Below are 13728 nucleotides of genomic sequence, written 5' to 3'. Positions count from 1 at the left end.
CTTGTTTTTCCACATAAAGCAGCATCACTAGATATATTTCCTCATCTTTTTTTAATACTTACCGTTTTAATAGATTTTTATAATCGCCCAACTTTATCCATGGCCAAAGCGTAATTAGATCAGTAGTTGGTTTGAAATTTTGCTTCACAGTCCCTAACGAAAGACAGAAACACAGTATGTATAAATTCCTCTTACAATTTGCACTATCGCTCCCAAAAGGACGACAATTTTTCTCTCTTTAAACAATGCTCCCAACTTCCTAGACCCTAAAAGTATGTGAAATAAATGTAAGAAGTGGGGAAGATGAAGGAGAGAGAAAGACAGAAAGGAGCTGGGAGAAAGGAAAGGGGGAAGGAAAAGTAATTCAGCCAGATGCCTTCCGTCAGTCTAAAAGGAGATAGCAGGACCCAAGATCCAGATAATTGGAAACCTGTAGCAGAGATCTGTTTTCTTGAGTACACAAGCCTTATACACATTAACTTTTCTTCACATTTCAAATGACCAACATGCTTGTCTCAACTAGAATGTCTTAATTCTGAAAAGCTGTAATTGGGCAGTGAAAACAATTAGAGGTGTGAAGATAGGGACAAATGTTTTCCAGCCGTATGTACCAAAACACATAATGAAAGTCATTTGTACTGAAACACATTTTAATTGAAGACTTCTAAAAGATTTTTCATTTCTTTACTTTTCTTGGAAGTGTTTCAACATACCGAAGAACTGCGCATGTCAGGTTTCTTGGAAACTCTGGGACGCAGTGTTATTTATAATTGTCATCTCTGGTTAATTATAGCCTGATTGTATATTCAAATAATGTTATATTTTACCACTCAGCTCTGTTACAGATTAGTGTTATAGGTGAATAAGTAAGCTTCTCAGGTGGGAAGAATCAGAAGAAGACCCTCATACATACATTTGTTTTGTAAAAACTACCTACTTTGTGTCTTTAATGCCCACATGGCAAATGGCACGGTTTTGACCAGCTACATACTCAGGTTCTGACCTTATAAGATTACCTGATAGGAAAGCATAAAAACCTCAGTTTTTGTCCTGATCCTACCAGGCAACACTAATAATAAACCCAAAGGAGATGTTTATGGAAGTCAGCTTGAGGGGTGCAGTGAAATATGACTATGTGAGTGAAGACCGAACTTCAGCGAAGAGAAAATAACATTTTTCTGAGTCTGCTGCCTTCATGGCATAGTTGTAGGTGCAGCAACATTTTGTGACTCTAAGGGAACAACCCAGAGACGCAGTGCACTGCAATGAGGAACAGACCAGAAGTTTCCCAGATCACTTCCCTCACTACCCAATGTAGTTGTCCTAGAAAGATAATGCCCATGCTGTAATACCTGTTAGAAATGTTTGTCATGACATGTATCAGGATATCTAAATACAGTAGCTTCAACAAATACTGATTAGCTTTTAGCCTACAATGAAGTTCAGGAGTAGGAGGTTGGTGGCCTTAGCTCATTAGTTCAGTGATGTCAGTGTTGGAATCACTTGATTATCTGGGTTGTTCCCTTAGAGCCACAAAAAGTTGCTGCACCTACAACTATGCCATGAAGGCAGCAGACTCAGAAAGAAGTTATTTTCTCTTCGCTGAAGTTCGGTCTTCACTCACATAGTCATATTTCACTGCACCCCTCAAGCCGACTTCCATAAACATCTCCTTTGGGTAGAACTGGGTCATTTGCACATCTTCATGACAATTACTGGTCAAGGAAGAGAGACCACTTTAAATGGATCACAAATTATTTTCTGGGACTGAATTAGAGACCTTATCCTATCCTTCTTGAGATCAAAGGATTATCTTTTTTTTTAAGAAAGGCAGACCGCTACCTGCAGCACCTCATTTGGATGTGTCTCAAGTCTTGGAAGCTTGACTAGCCTACTTTCTTCTGGAAATGGACCTTGAGAGCTTGTCTGGAGGGTCTAGCAGGGGAGAACAGCTTCTCATATACCCTCGACCGAAAAAGGGCCCTCCCCTACTGGGGAAGGCCATCCTCTTCCACTGAGCTTACAGCTCCAGGAGGGATATACATGGATCCATGGGGCAGGAAAGGAGACACCTGTTGAGCCAGCTAGATCAGCCAATCAACCCTGGTGATCAATGGGGTGACAGAGGTCGCAGCCAGATCACCCTCACATTTAAGGGATATCTTAAGACCAAAGATTATATTGGCAGGGACAAAAAGGAAGACCAGAAGGGCTACCGGGTAGGAAAAGGCCATTGTCAGCCATGGCTACATTATAAAAATGATACCAAAGCTCTCAAATATTCTCATCATAAAGCTGGTTTGTTTTGATTATATTTGATGTCATTATACTTTTGCTCTTCTCTGTTGCATGTTCAGGGCCTTATACCTTGTCTGTGTTTCAGAAAGAATTAAATTACATTCAAGAATGTGTACAAGAAAACATTGTTTGGTGCCAGGTTAAATCAATGAATGTATGTTCATCCACATACTTTCTACATATTAAGGCCAACTTCTGTATTACTTCTTATATATAAAAAAGATGTCACTCACAAAAATAAACATACAAATATGTGCATGTATTTCTTAAGGTAGAGAACTTATTCATCAAACATTAATTGCCTGCAGTGTACCTGAAATCTAAACACCTGCACACGCTATGCATTCATCAATACCTGCAAATAAGAATAGCTAGGAAAATGTCTTACTTTTCCTTCTGAGGTTCAGTGAAAATTCTTTGCAGACTTCCATAGAATAAGATGAAAATTTGGTGAATAATATGTATATTTTAAATAATGATTTACTCAGTAATGAAACCAGTTTCTCTTTTTGGTGTCGGTCATATTCATAAGAAGTTGTACCACATACAGTATAGATGGACTTGTAAACAAAGGCTAATTTTATTACTCTGGCACTTGAAAACTCTTCCATGACAACCTCCTCTTTTCTGCCATTGTCAACCCTTTTCTTTCCCTTTAACAGAGTGCCAAACATGAAATGACAGTGACCAATGTTGACTTAATGTGGATGTTTAATAATGAAAAAAAGTGTGTCAGTCCCAGCATTAGTTACAAATGGCAGTGAGTGTATCAGATGGCAGCCCTGTAATAACTTTACATCCCTCATTCTTCCCTGATGCTTCACTGGCCATCTGATGGATGGGGCCAGCAGTGTTAACTCTTCAGAAACTGACACAGTGTATCTACTTCAGCATTATCTAACATATGCTCCTTCTCTTAGATAAGGAGAAGGCATGTGAGGAATTGTAAACTACAGGTTTGCTTTGAAAAAGTGAATATGAAGGAACTCATGCCTTTGTATTCAGTGGCGGGTACTCCAATTAATTAATGATTTATGGGTGGCTTTTGTAGTTGTTGCCTTTAGCTAAAATGAATTAGAGAAGTCAGATTAGAGCTAGACATTTCAGTGGTAAGAGGAAAAACTCCATGAAGGAGGAAGTTATGTTAGGTAAATCGTTCAGGAGGAAATGAGATAGATCATTGCAACAGTGGGACAAAACAGGAGCTTTTTCTTGGGTGTGTGTGTGTGTGTGTGTGAGTGAGTGTTTGTCAAACAAAAATGTCCCCAAACTTTTAAATCTTCTGGTTAGAATTTACCTGGGAACAAATTAAAATAACACAAATGGTTAATATTTTCTCTTTATAAAAATGAGTAGATATTATTTTTTATCTCTAATGTAATTATTTATTTGGTGACTTTAATTAAAAGATACACAAAATCTGAAGTTGAATATTTGCCTTTTTATTATTGGAGTCTCTCTACTCTAAATATGTATGTAAAACGGATAGAGAACTGCTTTCTAGACAGCGGATTATTAGAAAATCTACACTAGATTTTTATGTGCAAGTTAGCATTTGATCCTCAGGTTTTCTTTTCTTTTGTTTTTCATTCATAAAACCTTCTTAATACTGAGTGTCTTAGCTAGGGAACACTTCTTATGGGACAGGAGGGGAGAGGAAGACCCCTTAGTGAATATTATCAGCCCTGAGCAGCCAGTTTTCAAAGACCATGACAAAAAGGCAAATAGGTATTATGTCATCACCCATCCATCACTCTATATGTCAGCCTTTCGATAATTCCAATCGACATTCTCGACAGGCTGGTGCAAGTTAAAGGGGCTGTTTGTTTCTAGAAATTGAGTATAGGCTGTCTATAGCCTTTTGTTCCAGATGGTTTTCTTCTGTGTCTTTTCATTTCTTTCTTTTTCTTTCTTTTCTTTTTGGGGGTATTTAATTGAAATACATGCCGAGTTTGCAGACTGCAAAGATCAGAGCTGTTTTCGTCCAGCAGTGGTAACTATGCATTAAACATTTTGATTTGTTTGAGCTTGAAGTTTAGTCCTTTTTTGCCATTTGCTTCATGGAGTTTGTGTATATTTACAGCCTCTGCATTTAATGGCCACATGCCTTATTTTCACAGATGGCCAGTGGAAGACTTTTTCTTTCTCTTAGTATAGCCTGCTTTCAGTTTTGCTACATTTGTCACAGTGCCACTACTTGCAGCTAGCAAGTGCCCACGCTTGGTGGGGAGCAATTATGGTGTGAGTTTTTAAGGAGCTTTTTAAAGGGTTTTTTTTTTCCAGTAAACTTTTTATGGTTTAATTTTCAAGCCTAGAAAAGCTGTGCATGTTTTCAAACAGAGAGTCTTGTGTTCTTTACATCATTCTGGTAGAGGGGTTAGTGCAGGATGGTCCAATAAAATGAGACACACAGGGCATGCCAAATTGGGCTTTCAGATAGACACCCACAGGCCTCTCTGATGATTGAAATTGTCTGTTCATTTAAAGATATGAGGATAGGCTCACAATAGTATTCCTGAAAAAAAAAACGAGTTTGAAAACACCGTATGGAGAATGATCTAGATATTTTTAAAGTACATTTCCATGGTACATAGATAAAAGACTAGAAGAAGAATAAACAATCATTTTGCCAAGGTGATGGGGTTGGAAATTTACATGTCCCCACATTCCTGATTTTTTCAAATTTTCTGTAAGTAAAATAAGAATCACTTTTGTTGTTGGACCAGAAGTGTTATTTTTGAAAACCTGGTCTACTAAGAATGATCTTTCCTTCCCTTCTCCCTCACTCCCTTCCTCATCCCCAAGATCAAATAGCTGTCTTCAAGACACTTAAACATTAAGGCACTGAACTAATCAAAGAGCCATTTGTTTTTCAATTATCCTCATACTTAGTAGATATATTGTATTCTCTATTGTCATTTATTGCAAGTGACTTTAACAATATAGATTTTAAATTATGAGGAAAATATTCTGAATTTAACATTTATTTCAAAGGGCCTCATTGAGTCTTTCCACTTATACCTTTTCTCTTTTACAAATGAGAAACACTTGTTTATGAGTATAGGAGTAAAAATAGGAGTAATAATAGCTATTGATATCTAGTTTGTATCTTACCTTTTTCAAACTGCTTTCCCATCAAATTTCAGTTCTGTACAGTATTTTAAGAAGAAAAGTATTCATATCTTTGTTTTAAAAATAAAAACCTTGAGATATGACATTATTATAGGAACTCAAGTGGTAGATCAGTTTTTAAACCTAGGTCCTCTTGTTCAAATTTCAGTCTTTGTTTTAAAAATAAAAACCTTGAGATATGATATTATTATAGGAATTCGAGTGGTAGATCAGTTTTTAAACCTAGGTCCTCTTGTTCAAATTTCAGTCTCTTTTCTAATGGACCATGCTGAAGATGTTCAAGAAAGTAACTCAGTGCCTGTTTGATTCGATTGTACCCCAGCGTTGGCCATGTGTATTATTTAGTACATTTTTGAGGATTCATCACACACACACAAAAATCCTTTAATCAATCAACATCTCCGTCATTTGTGTATCTTTCTTCCAATTCTTTGTTTTTCCTGTTTCTGCTCCCTTTCTAGGTCTTCCTTTCTTCACCACGCACCAGCCCCCTTCATTAGAGAATGAGCCGGGAAACAGAAAGAATATGTTCCATCTTATTTATTTTACTTCTCTTAGCAGCTCTCATAAAACATGTGAAGTTTTAGCTGCTCATTAGAATGAGATTTTATATATCTATTCAACTCTAAAATTTTTCCCCTAAAACTACCATGGGTAATTGAAAAGTGAACTATAATCCTGCTGTGCCTCTTTCTATTTGTCAGACCCAGCATTTTGGAACCAAACCATTTCTCTTTAAAACAGTCCAATTATATTTATTTAACTGAGGTAACTACTGGCTACTGAGGCTGCATTTATAAGAATATGTACAGTTTTATAGCTTTTATTCTATGAAAAGGAAAAATTAAAGAGAAAAGGTCTATACATTTCTGTAGCTCACTAACTGAGTGACCCATTGTTTATAGAACAGTTATCATCAGACAACATTCCAGTTTTGTGTTTACATCTGTGCAGCCCTCCCACCTACCAGACACCCTGTGTAGGTTGTGAATTCTATTATTTTACTTTGTTGGCCTCCTATTTTTCTCACATTAAGCCTTCTGATTTGACTTGGTGTGCACAGTATCTCTATCTGCCCTGGTTTGAAATTAAGTCATTTTTTTAGACTTTGGCTGAATGCTGAACACATATACAGACACTTGGAAACTCAGGTCTTAAGTTTTTTCCTCTCCTGCCTTCCCTCTTCCACATGTACAGACCAAAAGCACCCCTGGGACAAGTAAGCAAGGACCAATATTTTACCATGATATTATTCATGTGTACCCTCTTTGTGAATGATTTCTTTCCTATGGATTCCTTTGAGTGGCCCACACACTCAATGACTTCTTCCTCTCCATGGCAGTCATGTTGAATTTGGACATATAACTGCGTGTTTCACAATGCACTTAGAATCTGTAAATCTGAGTATTATTGGACAGCCCCTTCACAAAATGTATTTCAGTAATCATATTTTTTGGGTTTTGTTTCATAATTTGAAATATCTTCCTTGAATTTAAGAAAATGATTATAGTATTCTCAATTATAAATGGAGTACCTTTACATTTTGAAACATAATTAACAGCTTCTGAGGAAACTATCATCATGGATAGAGAAACATGTATAGCTGTATACGTTTGTCAAAATATTTTTGTTTTGTTTGAGCAACTCCAGTCAAGTGGAACATAGAATTGAAAGAAAATGTAAAGGGCCTTTAATTCAACATATCATCTGATGTTGAATTGCCAGGCAGGTAGTCATATGGCCAATACTTGAAAACCTCTAGGGAAGTGAAATGTTTTGCATCCTAAGACAGCCCACTCAATGGAGAGACAACTCTTTTATATAACTCTTCCTTCAGTGGTTCGTTATCTTTCACTTGATAACTTACAAACATTGGCCAGTATTCTGTCTCTTTACTACATATGGACGAATCCTCTCTTTTTCACAAATAACAGGTCTTGATTCTTTTTAAACATGGAGATTCTTAAGATATTTAAAGACAGAGATTGTCGATCTCCTCTTCAACTCTCTCTTGCAAAGTCCTGTGCAATTTCTCCATGAAGACAACAAGGATATTGATAGGAACATAACCCAAAGCTGAGTTAAGTCCAAAACCTTATGGCCATGGTCTGCATTCCAGTTTTTGTAGAAAAAGAAACTAGACTATTACAACATAGTTTTGCTTAATGAATCCATACTAGCTTCTTGTTGTATCACATCCTGTACTAAGTGCTCTTAACTAATCCTATAACAATCAGCTCTGTCTTTTCTGGAACATACATTAAGTGCTCAAGTCATTGTTCCACAAATTCTCTCTTTATTCATGAAAAATCAGAATTAGTTATTTATGTACAATTCCTAATATTTCTCCCACTTTAAAATCAGTTCTTTAAAAATCATAAATAGGGATTCATCAGTTTTATCCACAAGTCATTTTACTATCTTAGAAATGTATTCATCCAGATTAAGACTTGAATTCATAGAAGCTTTGTGTTTCCTTCAAAACAATTCTATCTTCAGCTTCGTAATACTTCTTAAGAAAACTTGATCTGTCAATAGAGTTCACTTTGACCAGATTGCCTGATGAAACTAAGTTTCTATGAAATTTAGCAAGAATTATACTTCAAGAAACATTTCATTAAGCTGGCTACCAAAGTTCACAAAAGGAAATTAGATTGTGGAAACAAAATTATGGGTTCTAATTTATTATTTTCTCCACTAGGGGTATCTCTGAATTTAGAAGGGGAAAAAAATCAGGATTAGATAAGGCTTTTTTTGTAGTTGACTTAACCACAAGACATTTATGGACCTTTCCAACCCCTTAGCTCATATATCCATATGATTCTCTGATGGAGAAAATGAATGGAAAAATATTCCTAAGGGATACTAGATTTCAGAGTACCAAAGTGTCTGAGAAATTCACATTTGACCAGAATAAAATTAGTAAAAGATTTCTTCAGATTGCATTTTTGTTGGTGTTGGAGGGAAATGTATGTGTGTATGTGTGTGTGTATTTGTACATAATTTATTGTAAATCTTTTACAACAAAGCTTTCTTTCCCATTTGTGCAGTTAGATTACGTGGGTGGATGCTTATTTTTTAGAAAATGGCCATCTCAATAAGCAAGGGTGAAACCAAGAGAAACATGCATTGTTTTTTATGTTTTACTTAAGCTGGTGAAAAAATTCTCCAACTGATAAATCGTTATGACATTATAAATAATCTTTCATCTTCTTTGGTGGTCTGTGAGGGTCACATAATTGGAGGGTTAAAAACCTTTTTTGTTTCTTTTTTCTTCCTGTGTCATTAGTATAGAAGGAGATCATAAAAAAGGTCAGCCAGAAGGGGTTTAACTGTTACTGAGTCAACATTTGACAGTCACACTCTATTCTGTCATTTCATGCATGTGCTTTTTATGAGTTTTATAGCTTTGTGAGCTTTATTTCAGGGATGTCCATTATGATAGCTGATCCACAGCCCATCTCTTTCTTTGTGTATGTGTGTCTGATGGTGAGCAAAGCTTGTCAGTTATATAAATCCCAATTTCAAGGAGTAATAGAGGAACCATCTACTCATGCAGTTTAGGCTTAGGTAACTAAGGAAATATCTACTTCCTCTAGAGTGCAGTTTGTGTGGTATTTTTGTTTTGACTGCTCCATGAAATATCGACAAACAATGTGCCTTTGAGCCCTTACAAACACAGTGAATTTTTAGTTGTTTTCTATATAGTTGAAGTAATGGAATAGGAGAACTTTTCAATTTAAATATGTGCTAGACTTATATTATACGGCTGTAAACCATGAGGCCTGAGAATCAAATGGAAAATAAAAAAGATTAAATACATTGTCAGGGATGATGCACAAGAGGAAAGAAAAAATTCCAACAACTTTTAGAGTTGTTACAAACATTCTCCTTGTTAATGCATATTTGTCCACTACTCTGACTGTAGACAATAAAGGATCATAACCACAGCAGGATATTTAATACTCATATTGAAATAACTATTCCTGTAATTCTTATATTTTAGAAGAATCTTTATCTTTTTCATTTCCCCTATTTACTTCTCCCCTAATATTAAAAGCATATCTTTTTCATTTTTTAAACTAATGAGAATCTGTCATATATTACAGCACCATTTTACAAATTAGGATTCTGAAACTCAGGGAGGTTAATTGATTTGTCTAAAGTAGTATAGCTAATATATATGGCAGAGTTTGGTTAAAATGTCATGTTCCTGATCCCAAAGCCATTATTTTCTATATGGGATATTTTCTCTATTTTCAAATATGTTCTTTTCCCACTGATCTCTATAGCCTTTTGCCATTCAGAACGTTGTTTGCTTAGAAAGCACTGATCTTTACTGACCACTTCTAATCAGCTAATTACCCACATCTCTTTAGATATTTCTTGGCTCTCCTTGTTGATTCCCACCATAGTCTGGTGTCATGTGCAAACAATACACGTGCTGTTTTCCATTATGCAAGTCATTGGATAAGCCACAGAGCCCAAAACCAGCTGCCAAATTCCCTAAGTGAATATTAACACATTAATAATAGTTATTTGAATGTTGAGTTTTAGAGTTATTCATTTGACCCCAAGAAACTATATTGTCTAAAACTTTCTTTTCTTCTGTAGATCAGATACAATTCACTTGAATGTTTCTTCAAGTCAACATAGGATCAGAAAAATTTTCAAGTTAAGACAAATTTTACCTTAAGTTTCTTCTTGATCTTAGTAAACCTACAGAGTTGTATAAGATTTGATTAGCCAGATAGGACTCATCTTTCCAAAGGAATTCTAGTTGTTATCCAATAGCTAGTTTTTATCCAATAGAAAGCATACAGGTCGTCTTGTTTGGTCCTTATTTGTAAATCCTCAGGACTATTTCATTTTGACTACTTTGTAGTAATTAATCTGTTTGCACCCTGTACTCTGATGTTCCTCAGAGCAGTTCAGAATTTTGGCCAAAATTTCTTTAAGTGTGTTTTTTGTTTGTTTGTTTGTTTTATTTCTAATAGGAAAAAAGTAGAAGAGAGAAAGGTGAATGAATCTTATGGTATTCATAAGTTTCAGGGCAGTGTTTGGATAGTATTGAGAAGGCAGAAAAGTATAAGCGCTATACTGGATTTATGTTCAAGAACACTGGTCTTAGACTGGCGGCATGTGGTGGTCTTTTTCTGTAAAAATTCTTGACTGATGTGCTCTTTATCAGAACCAGTTGGAACTAAGAGTATAAGTTTGGTAAAAATTATCACCTCTGCCCATCAACATATTTTTCTATTTCCATAAACTCAGTTTCTTTGGTGTTTCTTATTTCCAGCATCTTCCCATTTACCATCTCCCTACCTGACATTTACTGCCCTTATTTTGTTTCAGTGGTCTCTATTTAGAAAGGATTAATTTAATTATAAGAACTTTGAGAATCACCTTTTTTCAGTAATATTCACACATTTGAAAAGAGGCTTTGGAAAGGGAAATATTTAACCCAGGGTACAGAATCAGAAACGGTTGAGTTTTAGACATGACAGTGCATAGTTGGACTGTTCGCGAAGGGGACGTCCAGGAACAGATGGGATTAGAAGTAGTAGGATGAATGGAATCTTCCCAGTGTACCAGCATTTGTGCTTTATAACATTTGACTGATTTTCCTCCTATATTCCTGAATAGATTGAATTTAAACTTTTGAAGAATATTCTTAAATCCAACTCATTCTTTTAGTAGTTCAGTATATTTTCTAGAATCCTATTCACACATAGATTTATATCTACCTGTATACATAAGAACTAAATATGAAATTTTACAATGGGATCAATATCCATATGGAATTGTATAGCTAATTATTTACTATATAACCACTGTGTTTTATATATAGATATAGATAGATAGATAGATACCATATATTTACCATGTAACCATTTGGGTTTTATGATATACCCCTTACCTCAATTCCTCTGTCTTCTGAATTTATTGTCAGCAAGAGTTTCTAAATTGTGGCAGTGTTACCATTTTGATTTACATGCTACTGTAAGGTGTTTTAATTAAAAGCATACCACACCTTCTTCAGGTCCTCCAATTACTTCTCATTTACCCTGTTCACATGACTGAGAATTAGCTTAAATGACTATGCAAAAGGTCACAAAAGGAGTGCAGCTTACTGTGTTTACTTCCACTCTCTCCTACTGACATCCTCTTAAGAAGTATCATAAATTCCACTTTTGGGTAGCTAATTGAATCATTTTATTATACTATGTGCTTTAGAGGTAGATGATTAGAGGTTACTTATTGTAAAAACTACTTGTGACTTTCGAGCTCATCCTTTGCTAATTTTAGTTACTTGGTAAGATGGTGCAAGATCCATACAGCTGAATGCAGAATCTTCAGAGTCACTTAACATTTCATTTTTTCTACTCCGATTGCCTTCATTTTGCTGTTTCTTCTTGAAAGACTTTACTTCAAAATAGAAAATATGTAGCATTTTTGCCCTATACACTTTTAAATCAAAACCTGAGAGGTGATCCATGCCCAGTACATTCCCCAAAGATAGTACAGTAAAGTCTTCATTGACCCGGGGACTCTCAGATTATGTTGATGGAATGTGTTTTGTTTTTTTTTTAATGTAACTGTCTTCTATTTTAACAGCTACATTTACTATAAAGACAGTCTGTTAATCTGGTGTCCTTGGTGCTCATGGGCTCAGCTGAATATATACAGCAGACTCTCTCAGCAAAAGAAATGTAGAACATGTAAGGCAGATGAAAATACCAGTTTCATACACAAAACAAAATTGGGTGAGGTTCTACATTTTTAAATATATAATTTATTTCAACTTTAGTACTATATAATCTTATAGAACTAAAGTTGGTGTAAACTATTTTGTTTCCAGGTTCTCTACTGTATTTTATACTGATTGACAATTTAAAATATTTTTTCTATTAAATTGTATATCAGACTTTGATGAACAGAGATGGATTCCAAGGCCACTAAATTAAGAAAATTTTTCATCTAGTATGTATAGTTGTAATACTGTCAGAGATTTTGTAGAGATAAAGTATATACTGTATGAAGAATTTCAGTACCCTGTTGGCTCTTGTTGGGAACGTTAGTTGGGTCCTTTACCTGTAATACAATTATCTTAAATAGTTGATTATTTTCTGTGAACTTTTTTGGGTTTTTTTTGCGGTATGCGGGCCTCTCACCGCTGTGGCCTCCCCCATTGCGGAGCACAGACGTGCTCCAGACGTGCAGGCTTAGCGGCCATGGCTCACGGGCCCAGCTGCTCCGCGGCATGTGGGATTTTCCCGGACCGGGGCACGAACCCGTGTCCCCTGCATCGGCAGGCGGACTGTCAACCACTGTGCCACCAGGGAAGCCCTCTGTGAAATTTTTATTGTGTCAGTAGCTGTACCACAGTGTATGTGATTCATTTGTGTAACTCATGACTGTGTTCCTCAGAAAATGAGGTGCATAATTACCAAGAAACATGAGCAAATCTTATGAAATCCAATAGGTGCTTTTCTTAAAGCTGCTTTGGAACCTCATCATCCTCAGAGCAATGACGGAAAGTTCTAGAAAGAGTTGTAAACCTTTTATTGTATGCTTTTCTGTTCTTAAAATCACCCAATTACTTAATTTGGAAATAGTTTAAAATCTCATGTGGTGTAGATTAAGCATTATATTTTTCTTGAAAATAATTTACTTTGTAATGCCATGTTCTCCATGAATTCAGATCATGCACTGCATGCTTTCAGATGACTTGATGTCTTTGCAGATCTAATTTTGGTATATTTGTATCTCAGATAATTCTCCAACTCAATATTTTGGCTTAGCAATCCAAATCAAATCGTGGTCCAAGTAGCAGGCACTCACATTGAATGTACAGAGACTTGACAAGCAATTAACAATGAATATTGAAACGTCTTCATTACCCTTGCATGAGGAATGCAGATGGCATTTAGTGAGATGGCAACCCGAGGGCACTACTGTGAATTATGTTTCAATCATTTGGTCACCTGACTATTGGAAGACTTTCTCTGGGCCTCATGCCACTTCTATACTTTTCCTGTCTGGCTAAAAATAAAGCAGGCATTCCAAATGTTGTAAAACAGGTTGCTTCCATGACATTTCTATGCACATTTTGTGATTTGGGAAGGTTGTCTCCAAGGATCCCAGCATCCATCCTTTAGGCTTAGCAAACCCAAATGCCAAGACTGTATAGGGGATTCTACAAATAAGAGTCCCTTCAGACATCCTGCTGATCATTGGCTTCAGTTACCTCAGTATAACGTGCTGAATGTGCAAAGGTGAATAAATCAGCATTTC

At 35.9% G+C, this 13728-nt stretch overlaps 1 protein-coding gene across 1 annotated transcript in view; it reads left to right on the top strand.

Annotated features, from left to right (window-relative positions):
- Window positions 1–13728, top strand: part of SOX5 (SRY-box transcription factor 5) — a 739414-nt gene that overhangs the window by 714600 nt on the left and 11086 nt on the right. The gene's annotated exons all lie outside the window — the stretch shown is intronic.

This window comes from Mesoplodon densirostris, chromosome 11 (assembly GCF_025265405.1).
Source record: "Mesoplodon densirostris isolate mMesDen1 chromosome 11, mMesDen1 primary haplotype, whole genome shotgun sequence".
NCBI lineage: Eukaryota > Metazoa > Chordata > Mammalia > Artiodactyla > Ziphiidae > Mesoplodon > Mesoplodon densirostris.
This window is presented reverse-complemented; position numbering and strand designations above follow the sequence as displayed.